The sequence below is a fragment of the Delphinus delphis genome, chromosome 5 (genome assembly GCF_949987515.2).
Source record: "Delphinus delphis chromosome 5, mDelDel1.2, whole genome shotgun sequence".
NCBI lineage: Eukaryota > Metazoa > Chordata > Mammalia > Artiodactyla > Delphinidae > Delphinus > Delphinus delphis.
Window position 1 is genome coordinate 100,771,012 of NC_082687.1, and position 24,301 is coordinate 100,795,312.

At 37.6% G+C, this 24,301-nt stretch overlaps 1 pseudogene; it reads left to right on the forward strand.

Moving 5' to 3' along the window:
• Positions 1 to 22,825: 22,825 nt before the first annotated feature.
• Positions 22,826 to 23,947, forward strand: LOC132425523 (heterogeneous nuclear ribonucleoprotein A1 pseudogene; annotated as a pseudogene).
• Positions 23,948 to 24,301: the final 354 nt, after the last annotated feature.

The window sequence follows — 24,301 nt, forward strand, 5'->3', positions numbered from 1 at the left end:
AGAGAGGTGGTGAGGTGGAGATCTAAACTTGCAATCACCAAATATGGACAGCATGCAAAGCCTCATAATTTTGATGATACCTGAGAATGGAAGATCTATAAGGAAAGAAGCCCACGCCTGTGCCTGGAAGCACTACAGAATTTACGAGTTGGGAGCAAAAAGGAGCCTGCATGGGAGACCCATAAGAAACAGCTAGTAAAGCAGGAAGAAAACCAGTTTTCTTGCTCATATGATGAGCAGAGAGAAAAGACAGCTTCCAGAAGAATAGAATGATGGGCTGTGTCAAACACCACTGAGAGGTGGAAAAAGATGAGATAAGAAAAGGGTCCACCGAGCTTGACCATATTAAGATTACTGTAGAGAGTCTCTCACATGGTGATGGGACAAAAGGCAGACTGGAGGAAACCAATTGAAAGGTAAGAAAGGGAAGCTCTTTGAAGTTCTTTTATGGGGTAGAAAGCAATAAGTGAAACAATCACTGGAAGGGAAAATGAGGTCAAGGGTGGATTTTTTTTAAAGAATCTTATATTCTGATGTGAATAATATACTACAGAAAAAAAACACAAAAATGCTAGAGAGAGAGCAATTATTACATCTCCTAATACAGATGAGGACAACAAGCCTCTAAGATGCTAAGAAAATCCTTAAAGTTCATTCAACCAGTATGTGATAAGAGGCAGATTTCAAACCAGGTCCTGCCTTGCTCCAAAGCTACTATTGTTTCCTTAATAACATGCCATCTCTCTGAGGTGAGGTAATTCCCATCATGCCCATCTAATGTCATTTTATTATTTCATTTTCTGCAAGAAAATGTGTCACTCTACTTTTTTTTTTTTTTTTTTACAGATTACCTTTTGAGTTTTGGAAATGCCTGAATTCATAAATTTAAACAACTCTAAGCAAATATACCCTGTTATATATGTTTGTTTTGAATGTTACAAATAAAAATAAATGATGAAAAAGTTTAGACTCTTTGTAAAATAAATGTTAGAATATGGAACAAGCTTTCATGAAAAGAATTAGAGCCTTTGAGTAAGATATGAACTCAGATCTCCTACATGCTTCTATTTGCAGAGAGCAGGTATGAACCTCTTTCTATGAGGAGAAAAAATAATCTCAGCATAAAAAGAAATGCTTTGAAAGAGAGAAATTAAACATAATTAATGGTCACAGAATTAAGAATGGTCACAGAGTTTAAAAGAAAAACTAATATTTCTTGGGATTTTTTTCTCAAATAATATCTAATGATAATATGGCTTTGAGGAATCTCAGAGGCAAGAGAAAGACAAAAATAATAGCTTTTCTCTAATTATAAATAGAAATGAATGCTTAGATGACAATTGTTGATAACATTTAATTAGGGACAAATTAAATTAATTTGTGTTTTCATTAAAGAGTATGTACTACTTTAACCTTTGTTTTAACTTGGATATAATCTTGCTTGAGAAGAAAAAACACAAGTTAATTAATATGAACTGTTTCTCCAATAAAGTTTTAACATCAATTTAAAGAAACTAATAAGCACAATTGTCTTTCTGGTCCAAATTTTCTCATTTTTCTTCTTTTGTAGAATGCTTCCAAATCTTCCCTAAGCTTTGTAAAATAGGAACTACATTTCCCTGGAGGAAGATAAACAGAATTTTAGCCCAGAGTCTAACCTCAACTTTGTTAAGTCATTTTAATGACAAAAATATTACAAGGGGTCAATATAAGTATCTCTACATCCTGATAAATAAATTCTTTCAAGTAAATACAAGTTATATGTCAACTTAGAAAAAGTGGTACTAACAACATCTCTAATCCAAAGGGAATGAAATTCTTCTCTTTATAAATGTTCTTCATTTTCTGGCTCTATTAGTCCTGAATAGCTCAGTGAATTCTGAGCTTCAGTTTCCTGTTGGCCAAAAGAGGGAAAATTGCCCCACCAACGTCTACCTTACCAGCATGTTTGGACAATTCAAGTGGATAATGGATGAGAGAATACTTTTCATTCATTACTATCATTATACCCTATGCTTGTCCATACAACTGTCCATTTAGACCCAGGAGACAAAGGTTCTGTATTCACTATGTCAAGGTCACGTCTTAAGTGCATTTCTCTTATGAATGTGTTTACATCAAGGAAGTCATCTTGGGCTTATTGGTGACTATTGAGCACTCCAGTTATTCCAGTTTTTAGAAAGATGGTCTCATTGCAGGAATCATGATTTAGAGATTAATATATTTAAAATAAGGTCCTCATCTCTGAAAACCAGGGCAATCAAAAGCACAAGCATCAGAAGGTACTTCCCTGATTTGTTCCTGGGTTACCAAGATCTGGATTCAGAAAGCCATGTGTGGCTACGAAACAATGCTCACCCCTTTTTGGGGACAAGAGATGAGGAGACTACCTCTCTGAGGCAAGTTAAATATTCCCTGACCGACAGTGAAGCTATGAGTCCGTTTTAGTGACAAGACTTCGGTTTGGTTTGTTTTTCATAATACAGTCGTCAGCTAAGGCCACCCTAACCTTAAAGTGTAAATAAAATCCATATGGAAGTCCCACATTTTGTGGGACTTCTGTCTTAGCCCATTCGGGATGCTATAACATATACCACAAACGAGGTGGCTTATAAAAGGACAGAAATTTATTTCTCACATTTCTAGGGGCTGGAAGTCTGAGATCAGGAGCAGCATGGTGAAATGAGGGCCCTCTTTCAGCTCACAGACTTCTCATTGTGTCCACACATGGTGGAAGCTCTGTGGAGTCTCATTCATAATGGCCCCACCCTCATGACCTAAGCACCTCCCAAAGGCCCCCACTCCTAATACCATCACATTGGGTATTCGAATTTCAACCTATGAACACATTCAGACGATAGGGACATCCAGTATTCACCCCCAAATGTACCACAGGCCGTTCACTCTTGCAGTTCCTTATGTGTTTATGTTCTTGTTCTACTGGACATGTGCTCTCCTTTTGTGAATAACCACTGAAAGCTCTTCTCTTTGTCCTGCTCTGAAATTTACAAGATAGGGGAAATCATCTCCTTTGCTTTGAATTGAAAAGACAAAAATCATACCCAGCGTTTGCGACGTAGCATTCTTTAGTGAGTTTGGCATGAAAAGGGTTTTCAACTTATTATAAAACATTCCTTTTTGCAAAACTCTCTCAGTCATGCCACATGGTTAAACCTCTTCTATCCCTGAAGACTGCCCTGCTTAGATTCTCTAGATTTATTATTTAGAACAATTTTGTTCTGTATTGACCATTGTATGTCCGGTAACTCATTCACATGCTTTGTTAAAACCAAGCATCCTCAAATCTGTGACTCACTTTTTCAAAATATTTTAATTTAATTTTATTTTGGAAGACCACGCATCATGAGGTCTACTGTTTTTAAAGGGTGCAACACATTATGGTTGACTATAGGTACAAAGTTGTACAGCAGATCTCTACATCTTGCTTCATGGAAATTTTATGCCTGTTGATTAGTAATTCCCCAATATCCCCTCCTCCCAACCTTTGACCACTACCATTCTATTCTCTGAGTCTATGAATTTGAGTAATTTGGATACTTCTTGTAAGTGGGATCATGCAGCATTTATCTTTCTATGGTTGGCGGATTTCACTTAACAGAGTGTCCTCCAGGTTCATCCATGCTGCTGTGTCCTGCATCTCACCTTCTGTGGCCTAGAAGGGTTGGCTGGTTCTCTGATATGACAGTCTTTTTTTTTCCCCTCCTCTCCAGGCCCTGTAAGTGGAGGAGAGCAGTGTGGAGACTCATTTTTTTTCTGATATAAATTATCACAAACTTCTATTTCCTCTCTCAGAGTAAAAAATGACTTTAATCCATTTTAATCAACATTTCTTTTATTTTAGAATTTTATTTCAGTTCTACAGAAAAAATTACGAAGATTGTAGAGAGTTCCCATACACTCCCCACTCAATTTCCCCCATTATTAACATCTTACATGAGTACAGTACATTTGTCAAAACCAATGAACTGGTATTGATATATTATTAGCTGAAGCTCATGCTTTATTCAAGTTTCCTTAGTTTTTACTTGATATCCTTTTCTATTCCAGGATCCCATCTAAGATATCCTATTATTCCAATAAGTTTTAATTCTACTTAAACACACAGACAAAAATTATGATATTTTTCACATCATGCTCTGGTTATCTATTTTCTTAGTGATGACATAGGAGCCCAGAAAGCATGTGGGCTCTTGCGCACATATCATTGCAGATTGGGAATGGAGTTGTGGCTGGAACCCTTGGTGGCTATCTTTGAGCACTTTCCATTTATTTTGGTAATTTCCAACATTGTAAGCCTAGCCATCCTAAAGAGGAAGACAGAAAATCCCCACCATGACTCTCTTGCAGTTAGGGTTGGAGCACGTGACATGGTTTCTTTGAGTTGGACTTGGGTTTAGAAATAAACAATGTGAGGACATGACAGGTCTAGAGACAAAAGTCAGCTGTTTCTTCAGGCAAGGTACATTGGGACTTCTGGCATCCACTCACTCACAGGTGCCTGAGTAGGGTTTTTCCTAAAGAAGCCCTCACCATGTGATTGCACACACTCCTTGACTACAGCATCACAGGCCCACTTATCCACTGTCATGAGATACTTAGTATTACCTAGTATCCTTTAATAAATTTATTTTCTACTTAACTAATGAAGGGATTCCAGTATTTGCAAGTAAAGATCATGAGCAATAAAAATAGAATTCTCAGAAAATCCTCATGATTAATCTTATTTACTTCTACTACATAATTGGTCTTTGCAAAGTTTGATTGGTAGCAAAATGGTGATAATTTTGAGTAGTGCATCCTTCCTTTGATTTCACTTAGCCTTTAAAAAATGTAGGAAGAAGGAAAAATATGTTTGCACCTATATTTGCTTGTTAGGGCTGCTGTAACAAAATACCATAAACTGAGTGGCTTAACAACAGAAATTCATTATCTCAGAGTTCGGGAGCTTAGAAGTCTCAGATCAAGATGCTGGCAAATTTGATTACTTCTGTTGCTGTAAGAAAGAATTTATTCTATGCCTGCCTCTTAGCTTCTGGTGTATTTCTACTGATCTTTGGTGTCCCTTGGTTTGCAGAAGCATCACCCTCATCTCTGCTTTCACCTTCATACGGCACTCACCCTGGGTTTGTGGGTCTGTGTCCAAATTTTCCCTTTTAATAAGGATACTATCATATTGCATTAAGGCCTACCTTGAAGACCTTATTTAACCTGATTACTCTGTAAAGACCCTATCTCCAGATAAGGTCACATTCTGAAGTAATGGAGGTTAGGACATCAACTTTGGGGGCACACAATTCAATTGGAGACATCCATAAGAGCACCCCTAAGTAAATGATAACTTCTAGAAACCTAACTCCTGCCAGGGTCATCAGCTTCATTTCAGCAGTAGTACTCTGAAGGGACTGAGAACCAGAGAACCAGGTAGTGCCACAACCTCTAATTCAACCAGTCAAGGTGAAGAGTGTATTATAATCAGAAATCAGTTGAAGGACAGAGAGGCTGCATGATACTAGATATTAGGTATGAACCTATTGTCACAAATCCAGATTTTCAAGCAAGTCTTGATTGGAAATGTCTCAAAGAACTAGAATCTAAGTGGGTGAGTCATTTGGCTCAAGTGACTATAAGTCAAAACAAGGTGCTATGGATTTGTTATTGAGAAAATTTTATTTCAAATTGGAGTCCTTTATGAATATTCTATCAAGGAACTAGAGTCTAGATCAGGCTTTGAAAATGGGAGGGGGATCTCTGCAAGTGATAATGATCTCAGTGTGCCTTCAGTACCTTCCAAGAGAGAAACCCCCCACTTCTTACCACTTCCTCCCTTCTTTCACACTGTTTTGCATCTAATCAGTCACCAAACCTGTCAATACTGCCTCTTCAGTATTCCCCAAGGCCATCATTTCCTTTTACATCCCTACTGCCATTACCTTATTACAGGCACTCATTTGATATGCAAACTATGACAATAACCTTATTTTATTTAAATATCCATATGGCTGCATTTTTGTTTTGCCCATTTTCACATATAAATCTTTGCTTGTTTGGAATTTGTTTTCATGTAAAAAGTGAATAAGTGATTTCAATCATTTTTTTTCTCATAATGGTTTGCCAGTTGTCCCAATACAATTTATCAAATAATCCATGTTTCTCCACTGATTTCAATGCTGATTTGGCCATAGACTAACTTCCTATGCATATTTGTCTCTAATTTGGATTCCTTTCATTCATCATTTTGCCAATTTTTGTATTGATTTCTGTTTTAATTGGAATCGAGATTTACAGTGTATTTTGATTTATGACATTAAAGCTGTCTTTTCATTACTTCTCCATTTCAAGGTTGTCTTTCCTATTGTTGCATATGTATTTTTTAAGATGGACCTTAGAATAATTATGCCAATTTTAAAAATCACTGGACCTTTGATTGGAAGTGCATTGAATTTGTAGATTGAGGATGGGCAAATTGCCATCTTCACAATCTTCCCTCTTCCCTCATCTCAAACTAGGTAAGTTTCTTCATTTGCTTGTTCTTTCATGTTACTCTAAGTTGGTTCTTTCAGGTTTACCATTTAAAAACTGTATCTTTTATTAGATTACTTATATTTGTTTGAATCTATTGCAATTGTGAATGGGATTTTTTGGTTCTATTTTCCTTTTGTTTTTATTATGAGAAAGCTATTGACTTTTGTATTTTTTAAATAACTGTTAAACTTACTGAACTTTCCTATTATGTACATCAGTTAGTCAATAGATCTTGTTAGGTTTTCCAGAAATGCAATTGCATTATCTTCATGACATTATTATTTTCTACCTCTGTCAAAGCTTGACCTCAAAAGTAGAAATCATAAAAGAAAAGACTGGTTAGTTTAACCACAATTTTTTCAACAAAAATTGAAATCTGAAATTTAATAAATAATTTTATTAGCTCTATGCTAAGAGCTATGATGGAAAAATAAGAAAAAAGACAACTACATCAATGGAAAAATGAGCAAAGAACACAAATATCTAATTCTCAAAATTTGATCACAGATAGAACACATATGACAAGATATTCAACCCCATAGGTAATGGAAAATCATGAAAATGAAATGATATACTTTTTACCCTATAATTTTGGCAAAGGTTAAAAATATCAATATTAGTGACTATGAGATGAGGGGAAGGGGTGCTCTCATACAATGCTGTAGGAAATAGATATTGGTATAACATTTGGAGAAGAATCTAGCAACAAGATACAAAATTTATAGTGCATATCTCTTTAACCCAGACTTCCTTTTCAGTTAATTGTTCTCTACAGCTATTCAGGAAAGTGTATAATAATACATACTCTGTGGATATTTAACAGAAGTTTTTATAACAGCAACAAGTAAATGTCCATCCATACGGAATTGGTTCAATTAATGACAGTATATGATAACAGAGTACTCTCTAGCCATTTAAATAATAATGTAGAGCTATATTAATCCACATATAAAAGCATTCAAAAATTGTATGCAGCAATAAAGTAACATGTTTATTATAATCCTACTTCTTTAAGTTATTTTTATATTTATATACTGTCTTAGTCCGTTTGGGCTGCTGTAACAGAATACCATAAATTGAGTGGCTTATAAGCAGCAAACATTTATTTCTCATAGTTCTGGAGGCTAGAAAGTCCAAGATTATGGTGCTGGCAGATTTGACGTCTGGTGAGGGACTGCTTCTTGGATGACATCTTTTCCTCTAACTTCACATGGCTGAAGGGCAAGGGAGCTTTTTCCGGCTGCTTTTATAAGGGTACTAATTATCTCCCAAAGGTCTCACTTAATTCCCTCTCAATGGCACCATCTCTTAACACCATCACCTTGGGGGTTAGGTTTCAACATATGAATATTGAAGGGACACAAACATTCAGACCATAGCATACAGTCATAAAAGTTTCCAAAGCTGCAACCCTTATTTAAAATCATTTTAGTTTCTTTTCACTGGGAACCTATGCAAACTCTTTATTGTGTTCCACCATCCACTTCCTTGCTGCCCTGGTCAATTCTTGCTTAACTCTGCCTCTGCAATCTTAAGTCACTATGTTCAGCCACACTGGGATGTCCAGACACCCCAACTCTTTCAAGTCAGTACCTTTATCTGCTCATTCCTCCATCTGAGCTGTTCTTATCTTGCTGATGGCATCCTTTATGTCTCAGTTGAAATACCATTCTTTATCTCTATGTAAACCACCCCAGTCTGTATCAGTGCATACTTTTCACTCCCCTCCATGGCACTTGTTACAACTTGCAATTGTTTCTGTGTTGAGTTGACTTTATTATCCACCTCTATCACTATACTTGAAACACAATGAACCCAAGACCATAAAATTTCTCATTCATCACTGCCTGACACATATTAGATGATCAATAGATATTTTTCAATGAATGAATACGCATGAAGGAATATCTGTAGATATTTCCTGAAATGTTAACAATGCTATCTCTTGGTATTGGGATTTGTGGTGATTTGAAAATTTCTTATTTATATACTTCTTAGGTATTTCTCTATTGAAATGATAATGATTATATTTGCATTTCAAGTTACATGTTCTATTTCTTTCTTTTTTTTGAACTTTTGAATTTTATTTTATTTATGTTTTTATACAGCAGGTTCTTATTAGTTATCTATTTTATACATATTAGTGTACACATGTCAATCACAATCTTCCAGTTCATCCCCCACTCCCACTTTCCCCCTTTGGTGTCCATACATTTGTTCTCTACCTCTGTGTCTCTGTTTTTGCCCTGCAAACTGGTTCATCTGTACCATTTTTCTAGATTCCATATATATGCATTAATATAGAATATTTATATTTCTCTTTCTGACTTACTTCACTCTGTATGACAGTCTGTACATGTCTCTACAAACGACCCAATTTCATTCCTTTTTATGGCTGAGTAATATTCCATTATATATATATGTACCACATCTTCTTTATCCATTTGTCTGTCGATGGGTATTTAGGTTGCTTCCATGACCTGGCTATTGCAAATAGTGCTGCAATGAACATTGGGGTGCATGTGTCTTTTTGAATTATGGTTTTCTCTGGGTATATGCCAGTAGTGGGATTGCTGGGTCATATGGCAATTCTATAAACTCAAAATGGATTAGAGACCTAAATGTAAGACCAGACACTATAAAACTCTTAGAGGAAAACATAGGAAGAACACCCTTTGACATAAATCACAGCAAGATCTTTTTTGATCCACCACCTAGAGTAATGGAAATAAAAACAAAAATAAACAAATGGAACCTAATGAAACTTAAAAGCTTTTGCAAAGCAAAGGAAACTACAAACAAGATGAAAAAACAACCCTCAGAATGGGAGAAAATATTTGCAAATGAATCAATGGACAAAGGATTAATCTCCCAAATATATAACTAGCTCATGCAGCTCAATATTAAAAAAACAAACAACCCAATCCAAAAATGGGCAGAAGACCTAAATAGACATTTCTCCAAAGAAGACATACAGATGGGCAAGAAGCACGTGAAAAGCTGCTCAACGTCACTAATTATTAGAGAAATGCAAATCAAAACTGCAATGAGGTACCACCTCACACCAGTTAGAATGGGCATCATCAGAAAATTTACAAACGACAAATGCTGGAGAGGGTGTGGAGAAAAGGGAACCCTCTTGCACTGTTGGTGGGAATGTAAAGTGATACAGCCACTGTGGAGAACAGTATGGATGTTCGTTAAAAAATATGTTCTATTTCTAATTATGAAAATATCTGTTCATTTATTTACACATACATATATATAAATTAAAATGTATATATGTTATATATGCATATATATATAGAAAGAGAGTGTGTGTATGTGTCTAGTTTTAAAATGTGCATGTGATCAATACCCCTCCATAGCTTACAATGGAATTTTACTCAGCCGTAAAAAAAGAATGAAATAATGCCATTTGCAGCAAATGAATGGACTTAGAGATTACCATCCAAAATGAACTAAGCCAGATAGAGAAACACAAATATCATATGACATTGCTTATATGTGGAATCTAAAAAAAAAGATACAAATGAACTTATATATAAAACAGAAATAGATCCACAGACATAGAAAACAAACTTATGGTTGCCAAGGGGGAAATGGGGGAGGGAATAAGGAGTTTGAGATTAAAATATACACATTTCTATATATAAAATAGATAACCAACAGGGACCTACTGTATAGCACAGGGGACTATACTCAAAATTTTGTAATAATCTATAAGGGAAAAGAATCTGAAAAAGAATATATATATATATATATATATATATATACACACATATATATACACACACACACACATATATATATATATATATATATATATATATATATATATACTGAATCACTTTGGTGTACACCTAAAACTAACACAACATTATAAATCAACTATATTCAATAAAAAAAATTAACATTGTGTATACACGTGTGTGTGTCTAGTTTTAAAATATGCATCTGATCACTACTCCTCCATAGCTTAACTCACAATTACTTACAGAATAAATTTTAGGGGCTTCCCTGGTGGCGCAGTGGTTGAGAATCTGCCTGCCAATGCAGGGGACACGCGTTCGAGCCCTGGTCTGGGAAGATCCCACATGCCACGGAGCAACAGAGCCCGTGCGCCACAACTACCGAGTCTGCGCGTCTGGAGCCTGTACTCCGCAACAAGAGAGGCCGCAATAGTGAGAGGCCCGCGCATCGCGATGAAGAGTGGCCCCGCTCGCAGCAACTAGAGAAAGCCCTCGCACAGAAACGAAGACCCAACACAGCCCAAAATAAATAAATAAATTTAAAAATAAATGAATAAATACTCCTGTTAAAAAAAATTTTTTAAACACTTTAGCATGACATTCAAGTCCCTTACAAAACTGCTTCAGTGCTCCATTTAAGTCTTACATTCTGTAGATTCATTCCTTCTGACAGTTCACCCTGAGCCTGAACCACAGTGGAAAGCATCCCTGTCCTGGGTGACACATGGCACTCATCCATTTCTGTACTCCTGCTCACATTTCATCTTCTGGTGGAATGCTCTTCTCTATCTTTTTTGCCTGAAGATCTCTCATTTTAGTTCTATCAATAAGGTAGCCTTGGGCTCCCTAAAGAGTGTATTCCTAGTGACCTGCAAAGTCGATTCCACCTCTAGAATGTGAACTATTAAAGGTCAGGGACCTTATCTTTTTCTACTTCAGTTCTGCAGCCTAGATGGTGGCATACAGTAGAGAGTTGTTTTTTCTTTTTAACTGATCAAGTTGTAAGTAAATTTTACAAAGAATGTTCTAGTTACTAGTTTCATGATAATTAGTTCCAAATCAGTGAATTAAAACAACGATCATTTTATTATCACTTACTGTTTCTCTGGGTTGGGAATTTAGGAAGGGCTCAGCTAAGTGATATTGGGACGCTGTCATTTGTAGTCAGACAGTAGGTAGAGCCAGGTGAGATGGAGCAGCTGCCTTATCATCTCTCCCTTTTTTCATGGGGTCTTTAGCTTCCCCATGTCATTTCCCCACATAGATAATAGCATATAGTAGTTACATGTTCATATACCAATAGTTTGGTATATTTGCTGATAGTTTGAGTTTCTTCGTAGCCTGGCAGTTTCAAAGCAGAACAGCTGATTACATGCCAGCTCAGGGCTCCACAGGTAAAAGTCCCAGCTAACACAGTGGATGCCTCGTCACTTTCTGTGATCTAGCCTCAGAAGAGCCAGGTCATCTCTGCTGCATTCTATTAGTTAAGGCACTAAAGTCAGCCCAGATTCTGGGGGAGGGGCTATAGATCCCACTTCTCAACAGAAGAGTCTCAAAGAACTTATGAAGACATTTTAAAGTCACCACAGAGAGTCTTATATCTGATACCTGCACCCCGTGCAAAACCCTCTTCGTACAAGGATCAAAGGACCTGAGTATTTCACACGCTGAAATTACTAACCCTTAATGCAAGAACTATGTTATTAGCTTAAACTGAGTGCATCGTCTTTGCAAACACGATTTCAGCCTGCTTAGAAGAAAAGAAGCAAAAGTAAAAAAAAAAAAAAAAAAAAAAAAACTCTGGAAATGATAAAAATGAAGCTTTGATGTTGATAACTTACAACTGATGTAAACATTGCTAATTTCTGCTTTTATCAATAGCTGTGCTCCCATTTTTAGACACACAGAAATCAAAGAATTCTGCTAGTGAAGGAATTCCTGTTTTGATCTGGAAGATGCTACTAAGGTAAATGTGTTGAGGTTTAGTTCATAAATCTTACAATAAGCAGGAATTATAGAGCTCTCTGAGTCCAAATGTGTCTACAGGCTCATTTCTCCATTCCTTGTACCAGAGACAGGGCTCAAGCAGTCAGATAGAAAAAAAGTCTGGACTGTTTCTTCTGAGAAACTGGAGATCCAACCTCAAGCTAGAGATTCAGCCATTTTTGGAGGCTCCAAATGGAAAAGAGGACTAAGAGTTCAGAGAAATGATCTGGGGCATTGAATTTTGCTAGGGGATGACACAAGGGATAGAATAAGTCACATTGTTACATTAAAAAAATGTTAGATTGGGAGTTTGGGACTGAAATGTACACACTGCTATATTTAAAATAGATAACCAACAAGGATCTACTGTATAGCACAGGGAACTCTGCTCAATACTCTGTAATAACCTAAATGGGAAAAGAATTTGAAAAAGAATAGATACATGTATAACTGAATCACTTTGTTGTACACATGAAACTAACACAACTATAATAAACTACACTCCAATAAAATTAAAATTTTTAAAAAAGAAAAAAAAATGCTTGTATAGATTTATGTTTTGTTTGGAGGGCTGTCCTCTAGAAGTGGGATTCAACAACCAAACATTTGCTGACCGCTTATTTGTGGAAAGCTCACAACCTGACTCAGGTTGGTTGCAAAGAGCACACCATCTGGCTGGTAGGAGAGCCTCCTGTCTTTTCTGAGAGCAAGGTTGAGCATCGGAGCTGGGAACTCAGCAGAAACCTTCAGAATGCAGAGTCTATCTCGAAGGTTATGGACCAGGCACAGCACATTGTCCCATGCATGAATACGTACACATAGGCATGCTGGCTTTGCACTGAGAAGAGTCAAGGATATGTGGCTGCACAACATGAAAGAGAGCTTTCCCATGTGAAATCAGTCCATAATGTCTGGGATTGGAATAAACATCTCAGCAGCTTCAGTTTTACCAGCTGCCATCCCATTAACTACTTAATTGAGTAGTTCATGTTATTTTATTTTCTTCAAATGAAGGTGATTTATAAAAATTATAACCAAATGAAATATAGTTTCTCACCTTTACAAAAACCCCCCAAAGTCAATACTTTGAAAATCAATAAGCTAAGCATTTATTATATTCAGGGCCTGGTTTATCTGTAGGAATTAGGGTAGTAAACATCAGTACTGTGGTTGGCAGACCTACTGTGTGCCACACACTGTGCACAAGAAGAGCTGTTTGTGGGAGGTGTTACTTTTCTAATTTTATGTTGAGAAAACTGACCTGGGGAGGTGAGTCAATTTCCCAGAGGTTATACGGTATGGATAGTGTGTCTAGGAGTCAAGCATGGACCTGTTTTGACTTCTACATGCCTATTTTTTCCATTATAACACAACTTTTCTAGCTTTTGGCATCTGACAGAAAAGCTTAGTTGAATTTATATGTCTAAAGAATATAAGTAGATGGAAAAATGTTTTCTTTCTTCTATTTTTTTTTTCTTAATCAATAGCAATGTAGAGTGGAATGAACATCTGAGTTGCATTCTGGCTGCACTATTCATTGGCACTAAGTCCTTGGATAAGTTACTTATTTTGAGCCTATTTTTCACCTTTAAAATGGAAATAATAACTCCTGCTATACTTACACGTTGAGATTATTATAAGATTAAGATAAAACATTGTATAGGAAAGCATGTTGCAAACAGATGATTCCAGATAACTCTTTTTTATTTAATTGGGTGAATTTTATTTTATATAAAGTATACCTCAATAAACCCACTTTTTTTTTAATTTAGCAAGGTAATATTTTATTGATTGAGTTAATAAGTTTCAAAAGATATTTTTCTTAATTGGGGTATAGTTGTTTCACAATGTTGTGTTAGTTTCTACTGTACAGCAAAGTGGAGTTCTCTGTGCTATATAGCAGGTTCTTATTAGATTCCAGAAAACTCTTGATTGAAATTCTGCCCTAGTAGTCATTTGAACATATGTTGGATCTATTTCTGACCCATGGACCTCTTTGGGGGCTTGGTTTTCAAGAGATACATTGTTCACTGTAGATGGAAAGGTGTGTGGAGAGACACTATGTGTTGTTATTCCTACATATAAAGTAAAAGTTGGGAAACTAATATTAGACATTATGTGTGAATGAAATAAATAAGCCATATATATGGTAACAGAGAGACAAGAGATACAAAGACGGGACATGACCTTTTCTGTGAATGGACCTGAAGCTCTGATGGCCAGTGGCCAATGGGAAGGGAGTGAACTGTGCTCATTGAAAGATTTGGAGCCAAATACATAGAAACTGCTGTGGGAACTGAATGGGAAACAACATTTGTGCTGGATTTTGGTAGCTCTTGTAATAGATCGTGACTGCAAATTTGTGATGAAGATCACAAATAAGAGCTTTCTTAATATGAACCTGGAGTCCCAGGCAAGAAACCACATAAAATAAGTGATTAAACTGAAAGTTAGATAACTGTGTCCTTGGACATTCATTGGCCCTTTTTCTATTTCTGAGATAATCTGGTTATTAAATGACATCAAAGAGATAGAGCCGGGCTTCGCTGGTGGTGCAGTGGTTGGGAGTCCGCCTGCCGATGCAGGGGACACGCGTTCGTGCCCTGGTCCGGGAGGATCCCACGTGCCGCAGGGCGGCTGGGCCCGTGGGCCATGGCCGCTGAGCCTGTGCATCTGGAGCCTGTGCTCCACGATGGGAGAGGCCACAATGGTGAGAGGCCCGCGTACCGCAAAAAAAAAAAAAAAAGAAAAGAAAAAAAAAGAGATAGAGCCACAAATAAGGGCATGTATACCACCTCTCCTCCTATTCCAGAAGCTTAATTGTGAATGGAAAGTTCTGGTTTAAGTCACAAATCTTGAAGATAAGAGATGGGACAAGTAAGCACCTAGAATTGGAAACATCTTATTTTGGCTTATTGGGAAGGGTGGGATCATAAAGATGAGAGGACTAAGGTTTATTGGGTCTTGATCTTAAAAGCACATTTGTACCCAGGTAGTACTTGGAACACACCTGTGATTCATCCCATATAGAACAGAGTCAAGCAGTTTGCTTGTAGCATTTCTGAGATGGTGGTCCATACTCCACTCTTCCACTGTTCAGCCTCAAGCAAGCCGTTTAGCTCCTCCAGCTTTGGGTTCAAATTTGTAAAATGAGGACAATGTTCTCTTTCTTGCAAGAATGAGAAGTAGATTAAAGGAGGTATGTGTAAAACATGATCTGGTAAATTGTAGGTTCATGAAAATTACTGGTTTTCTCTTCCCTTTTGTTACCTCTTTCTGTAACATCATGCTAAATGAAAGTTTGGAGCAGTAGGGAATACATTTCTCAGAATCCAGGTCTATATTTTTCCAGGAAAGGTACAGCCACAGTTCATAATATATGATGCATTCAGCTCAAGTCTTACTAAATGGAACAACTCTGTATCAGGATCTAACTATACCTGGAATTCTCTATAGCCCGAGAATGATTTCATATGGCACTGGATTGGGGCAGCTCTTTGAGGCTCCACATATAAATATAATGATTTACATAAATATTTTTTCTATCACAATATTACAAGACTGTGGGATTTCATTTGCATACCTCAGATGATCTCATTATACACTATTTTATCTCCCACTTTCTGTCCCCAGTTAGTTAGGTCCTATGATATTAAGCTGTCTGAAAAAGCAGTCTCTGCTTCTGAATTTCAGATTTTGGCTTACAAGTGAATTGGTGCTGATAAAGTGATGTTATATGTAGATAAGAAGCACAGGAGACTTCCTGGAGGCCTTATCTACTTCCTTAATATCTTTTAAGCCAACCTTTTGGGGTCTTATCTGCCTATGCATGGAACTCCAATAAGCAATATACCTAAAGCCACCTCCTCTCCTCATTAAGTTGATTCAATTTTAACTTTCCCATCAGGATGCTCTGTCCCAGTGAACATTTGGCCTCATCGCCTTTTTTATTTCCAGCTGTCAGTTTGAAAACTGGTGACTGTCTATCTGCCTTTCCCATTTTGCAGCATCAGCAGAACTAGTCAGGTGCTTCCTGTTTGCAGAAGACTTGCCATCATCTTCTACCAGAGGTGCTGAATCTGCACAGTTGGCCAAGTTCAGCAGATGGCTGGCAGGGGATTCAGCCCGGGATTATGCTGGTTGAAAAAACACAGGCATGGAATGTGTGCTCCAGGCACCACCAGAGAGTGAGTTCCCACTTGGACAAAGCAGCTCATCAGAGGAGGCCACGTGGAAGATGATAGGAAGAACCTGGGCGGGGGGCGGAGAAGTGAAAAGGAAGAGGGAGGGCCATGATGAGTCTCTTTCAGGCTCATGCCCTGTTTGATGAGTGAAAAATATCCCAATTTTCAATTCTAGAAGTATTGGCCATTTACCATGAAACTTTTTGTCAAAGAACTTGTGGAGACATGGGCTCTTTAGTGGGACTAATGACAGCCTCTGGGGGGGCTCACGCTAAGGAGTACTTCCCAGAATTTCTGCTGCCAGTGTCCTTGTATCCATGGTGAAAGAGAGCCACCCCCCACCTCTGCAGGAGAACCTCCAACACTAGCAGACGCTTTGCCGTGTGGATGAAAGGCTCTTGGTGCTGCAGCCAGGAGTCAGTGCTGTGCTTCTCACGTGGGAGAGCCAACTTCAAGACACTGGTCCACAAGAGACCTCCCAGCTCCACATAATATCAAATGGCAAAAATCTCCCAGAGATCTCCATCTCAACACCAACACCCAGCTTCACTCAATGACCAGCAAGTTACAGTGCTGGACGCCTTATGCCAAACAACTAGCAAGACAGGAACAAAACACAACCTATTAGCAGAGAGGCTGCCTAAAATCATAATAAGGCCACAGACACCTCAAAACACACCACAAGACATGGACCTGCCCACCAGAAAGAAAAGATCCAGCCTCATTCACCAGAAAACAAGCACTAGTCCCCTCCACCAGGAAGCCTACACAACCCACTGAACCAAACTTAGCCACTGGGGGCAGACACCAAAAACAACAGGAACTAAGAACCTGCAGCCTGCAAAAAGGAGATCCCAAACACAGTAAGATAAGCAAAATGAGAAGACAGAAAAACACACAGCAGATGAAGGAGCAAGATAAAAACACACCAGACCTAACAAATGAAGAGGAAATAGGCAGTCTACCTGAAAAAGAATTCAGAATAATGACAGAAAACATGATCCAATATCTTGGAAATAAAATAGAGAAAATGCAAGAAACATTTAATAAGGACATAGAAGAACTAGAGAGGAAAAAAGCAATGATGAACAACACAATAAATGAAATGAAAAATACTCTAGGAGGGATCAATAGCAGAATAACTGAGGCAGAAGAACGGATAAGTGACCTGGAAGATAAAACAGTGGAAATAAATACTGTAGAGCAGAATAAAGAAAAACAAATGAAAAGAACTGAGGACAGTCTCAGAGACCTCTGGGACAACATTAAACACACCAAGATTGGAATTATAGGGGTCCCAGAAGAAGAAGAGAAAAAGAAAGAGACTGAGAAAATATTTGAAGAGATTATAGTTGAAAAAGTCCCTAATATGGGAAAGGAAATGGTTAATCAAGTCCAGAAAGCACAGAGAGTCCCATACAGGATAAATCCAAGGATAAACATGCCAAAACACATACTAATCAAACTATCAAAAATTAAATACAAAGAAAACATATTAAAAGCAACAAGGGAAAAATAACACACAAGGGAATCCCCATAAGGTTAACAGCTGATCTTTCATCAGAAACTCTGCAAGCCCGAAGGGAGTGGCAGGACATATTTAAAGTGATGAAGAAGAAAAACCTACAACCAAGATTACTCTACCCAGCAAGAATCTCATTCAGATTTGATGGAGAAATTAAAACCTTTACAGACAAGGAAAAGCTGGGAGAATTCAGCACCACCAAACCAGCTTTACAACAAATGCTAAAGGAACTTCTCTAGGCAAGAAACACAAGAAAAGGAAAAGACCTACAATAACAAACCCAAAACAACTAAGAAGATGGGAATAGGAACTTACATATCGATAATTACCTTAAATGTAAGTGGATTAAATGTTCCCACCAAAAGACACAGACAGGCTGAATGGACAAGACCCATATACATGCTGTCTACAAGAGACCCACTTCAGACCTAGGGACACATACAGAAAGAAAGTGAGGGGATGGAAAAAGATAGTCCATGCAAATGGAAACCAAAAGAAAGCTGGAGTAGCAATTCTCATGTCAAACAAAATAGACTTTAAAATAAGGACAATTACAAGAGACAAAGAAGGACAGTACATAATGATCAAGGGATCGATCCAAGAAGAAGATATAACAATTGTATATATTTATTCACCCAACATAGGATCACCTCAATACATAAGGCAAATACTAACAGCCATAAAAGGGGAAATTGACAGTAACACATTCATAGTAGGGGACTTTAACACCCCACTTTCACCAATGGACAGATCATTCAAAATAAAAAGGAAACACAAGCTTTAAATGAAACATTAAACAAGATGGACTTAATTGATATTTATAGGACATTCCATCCAAAAACAACAGAATATACATTTTTCTTAACTGCTCAAGGAACATTCTCCAGGATAGATCATATCTTGGGTCACAAATCAAGCCTTGGTAAATTTAAGGAAATAAAAATTGTATCAAGAATCTTTTCCAACCACAACTCTATGCAACTAGATATCAATTACAGGAAAAGATCTGTAAAAAATACAAACACATGGAGGCCAAACAATACCCAACTTAATAACGAAGTGATCACTGAAGAAATCAAAGAGAAAATCAAAAATTACCTAGAAACAAATGACAATGGAGACACGATGGCCCAAAGCCTATGGGATGCAGCAAAAGCAGTTCTAAGAGGGAAGTTTATAGCAATACAATCCTACCTTTAGAAACAAACATCTCAAAAAACAACCTAAAGTTGCACCTAAAGAAATTAGAGAAAAAGAACAAAAAATCCCCAAAGTTAGCAGAAGGAAAGAAATCATAAAGACCAGATCAGAAATAAATGAAAATGAAATGAAGGAAACAATAGCAAAGATCAATAAAACTAAAAGCTGGTTCTTTGAGAAGATAAACAAAATTGATAAGCCATTAGCCAGACTCATCAAGAAAAAAAGGGAGAAGACTCAAATCAATAGAAGTAGAAATGAAAAAGGAGAAGTAACAACTGACACTGCAGAAATACAAAGGATCATGAGAGATTACAAAAAGCAACTATATGCCAATAAAATGGACAACCTTGAAGAAATGGACAAATTCTTAGAAAAGCACAGCATTCCGAGGCTGAAGCAGGAAGATATAGAAAATATAAGCAGACCAATCACAAGCACTGAAATTGAGACTGTGATTAAAAATCTTCCGACAAACAAAAGGTCAGGACCAGATGGATTCACAGGCAAATTCTGTCAAACATTTAGAGAAGAGCTAACACTTATCCTTCTCAAATTCTTCCACAATATAGCAGAAGGAGGAATAGTCCCAAATGCATTCTATGAGGCCACCATCACCCTGATACCTAAACCAGACAAAGATGTCATAAAGAAAGAAAACTACAGGCCAAAATCACTGATGAACATAGATGCAAAAATCCTCAACAAAATACTAGCAAACAGAATCCAGCAACACATTAAAATGATCATACACCATGATCAAGTGGGGTTTATTCCAGGAATGCAAGGATTCTTCAATATATGCAAATCAATCAATGTGATACACCATATTAACAAATTGAAGGAGGAAAACCATATGATCATCTCAATAGATTCAGAGAAAGCTTTCGACAAAATTCAACACCCATTTATGATAAAAACCCTGCAGAAAGTAGGCATAGAGGGAACGTTCGTCAACATAATAAAGGCCATATGTGACAAATCCACAGCCAACATCGTCCTCAATGGTGAAAAACTGAAAGCACTTCCACTAAGATGAGGAACAAGACAAGGTTTCCCACTCTCACCACTCTTTTTCAACATAGTTTTGGAAGTTTTAGCCACAGCAATCAGACAAGAAAAGGAAATAAAAGGAATCAAACTAGGAAAAGAAGAAGTAAAGCTGTCACTGTTTGCAGATAATATGATACTATACATAGAGAATCCTAAAGATGCTACCAGAACACTACTAGAGCTAATCAATGAATTTGGTAATGTAGCAGGACACAAAATTAAGGAACAGAAATCTCTAGCATTCCTATACATTAATGATGAAAAATCTGAAAGTGAATTTAAGAAAACACTCACATTTACCATTGTAACAAGAATAAAATATCTAGGTATAAACCTACCTAAGGAGACAAAAGACCTGTATGCAGAAAATTGTGAGACAATGATGAAAGAAATTAAAGATGATACAAATAGATGGAGAGATATACCGTGTTCTTGGATTGGAAGAATAAACATTGTAAAAATGACTCTACTACCAAAAGCAATCTACAGATTCAATGCAATTCCTATAAAACTACCACTGGCATTTTTCACAGAACTAGAACAAAAAATTTCACAATTTGTATGGAAACACAAAAGACCCTGAATAGCCAAAGCAATCTTGAGAATGAAAAACGGAGCTGAAGGAATCAGGCTCCCTGACTTCAGACTATACTAAAAAGCTACAGTAATCAAGACTGTATGGTACTGGCACAAAAACAGAAAGATAGATCAATGCAACAGGATAGAAAGCCCAGAGATAAACCCACACACATATGGTCACCTTATCTTTGATAAAGGAGGTAGGAATGTACAATGGAGAAAGGACAGCCTCTTCAATAAGTGGTGCTGGGTAAACTGGACAGGTACATGTAAAAGCATGAGATTAGAACACTCCCTAACACCATACACAAAAATAAACTCAAAATGGATTAAAGACCTAAATGTAAGGCCAGAAACTATCAAACTCTTAGAGGAAAACATAGGCAGAACACTCTATGACATAAATCACAGCAAGATCCTTTTTGACCCACCTCCTAGAGAAATGGAAATAAAAACAAAAATAAACTAATGGGACCTAATGAAACTTCAAAGCTTTTGCACAGCAAAGGAAACCATAAATAAGACCAAACGACAACCCTCAGAATGGGAGAAAATATTTGCAAATGGAGCAACTGACAAAGGATTAATCTCCAAAATTTACAAGCAGCTCATGCAGCTCAATAATAAAAAAACAAACAACCCAATCCAAAAATGGGCCAAAGACCTAAATAGACATTTCTCCAAAGAAGATATACAGATTGACAATAGACACATGAAAGAATGGTCAACGTCATTAATCATTAGAGAAATGCAAATCAAAACTACAATGAGATACCATCTCACACCAGTCAGAATGGCCATCATGAAAAAATCTAGAAACAATAAACGCTGGAGAAGGTGTGGAGAAAAGGGAACACTCTTGCACTGCTGGTTGGAATGTGAATTGGTACAGCCACTATGGAGAACAGTATGGAGGTTCCTTAAAAAACTACAAATGGAACTACCATATGACCCAGCAATCCCACTACTGGGCATATACCCTGAGAAAACCATAATTCAAAGAGTCATGTACCAAAATGTTCATTGCAGCTCAATTTACAATAGCCAGGAGATGGAAGCAACCTAAGTGTCCATCATCGGATGAATGGATACAGAAGATGTGACACATATATACAATGGACTATTACTCAGCCCTAAAAAGAAATGAAATTGAGTTATCTGTAGTGAGGTGGATGGACCTAGAGTCTGTCATACAGAGTGAAGTAAGTCAGAAAGAGAAAGACAAATACCATATACTAACACATATATATGGAGTCTAAGAAAAAAAATGTCATGAAGAACCTAGGGGTAAGACGGGAATAAAGATACAGACCTACTAGAGAATGGACTTGAGGATATGGGGAGGGGGAAGGGTAATCTGTGACAAAGTGAGAGAATGGCATGGATATATATACACTACCAAACATAAAATAGATAGCTAGCAGGAAGCAGCCGCATAGCACAGGGAGATCAGCTCAGTGTTTTGTGACCACATAGAGGGGTGGGATAGGGAGGGTGGGAGGGAGGGAGATGCAAGAGGGATGAGATATGGGAACATATGTATATGTATAACTGATTCACTTTGTTATAAAGCAGAAACTAACACACCATTGTAAAGCAATTATACTCCAATAAAGATGTTAAAAAAATAAAAAATAAAAGGCAGCCTACAGCTGTATTAAAAAAAAAAAACTCCAACTAAAATAATACTGTCTAAATGACTTGAAACTATTGATCGTATCTATAGTTCTATATAAAATAATGGACATGCACAATGCACATATGGGATAAAATTGCCATAAGTCCTATTGGACAACCTAGAATTGACTTTCAGTCCTCGCCAAGCATTCTACTAGACTAAGCCCCTAAAAGGAAAGAAAGAACTGGGGCTTTTAAGACCTGGCATCAAGGGACATGATGGATCCAGGGCAGCAATGTTACTTCTTAAAGGAATAGTGTTCTGCTTTCTGCCTGTGGATGCCACCAAGTAAACATCGTTAAAGTCTCCCCCGTCTACCGCTGTCATGTCTAAGTCAGAGTCTCCCAAAGAGTCCCAACAGCTGTGGAAGCTCTTCATCAGAGTTTTCAGCTTTGGAACAACAAGTGAGAGTCTGAGGAGCCATTTTGAGCAAAGGGGAATGCTCATAGACCATGTGGTAATGAGGGATTCAAACACCAAGCACTCCAGAGGCTTTGGGTTTGTCACATATGCCATTGTGAAGGAGGTAGACGCAACCATGAATGCAAGGCCACACAAGGTGGATGGAAGAGTTGTGGAACCAAAGAGGGCCATCTCAAGAGAAGATTCTCAAAGACCTTGTGCCCACTTAACAGTGAAAAAGATTTTTGCTGGTGGCATTAAAGAAGACACTGAAGAACAACACCTAAGAGATTATTTTGAACATTTGGGAAAACTTGAAGTGATTGAAATCATGACAGACCAAGGCAGTGGCAAAAAGAGAAGATTTGCTTTCATAACTTTTGATGACCATGACTCTATAGACAAGATTGTCATTCAGAAATACCGCACAGTGAATGGCCATAACTGTGAAGTAAGGAAAGCCCTTTCAAAGCAAGAGATGGCTAGTGCTTCATCTAGCCAAAGAGGTCGAAGTGGTTCTGGAAACTTTGGTGGTGTTCACTGAGGTGATTTTGGTGGGAATGACAACTTTGGTTGTGAAGGAGACTTCGGTGGTCAAGGTGGCTTTGGTGGCAGCTGTGATGAAGGTGGATATGGTGGCAGTGGGGATGGCTATAAAGGATTTGGTAATGATGGTGGTTATAGAGGAGGTGGCCCTGGTTACTCTGGAGGAAACAGAGGCTATGGAAGTGATGGACAGGGTTATGGAAACCAGGGCAGTGGCTATGGAAGGAGCAGAGGCTATGACAGCTATAACAATGGAGGAAGCAGAGACAGCTTTGGTAGTGGTAGTGGAAGTAATTTTGGAGGTGTCAGAAGCTACAATGATTTTGGCAATTACAACAATCAATCTTCAAATTTTGGACCCATGAAAGGAGGAAACTTTGGAAGCAGAGGTTCTGGCCCCTATGGTGGTGGAGGCCAATACTTTGCCAAACCACAAAACCAAGGCGGCTATTGCAGTTCCAGCAGCAGCAGCAGCTATGGGAGTGGCAGAAGGTTTTAATTACTGCCAGGAAACAAAGCTTAGCAGGAGAGGAGAGCCAAGAAGTGACAAGGAAGCCACAGGTTGCAACAGATTTGTGAACTCAGCCAAGCACAGTGGTGGCAGGGCCTAGCTGATACAAGGAAGACATGCTTTAGACAATACTCATGTGTATGGGTAAAAAAACCTCAAGAACTGTATTTGTGACTAATTGTATAACAGGTTATTTTAGTTTCTGTTCTGGGGAAAGTGTACAGCATTCCAACACAGGGTTTTAGTGTAGTTTTTTTTTTGTTTTTTTGTGTTTTTTTGCATCCATGCTGTTGATTGCTAAATGTAATAGTCTGATCATGATGCTGAATAAATATCTTTAAA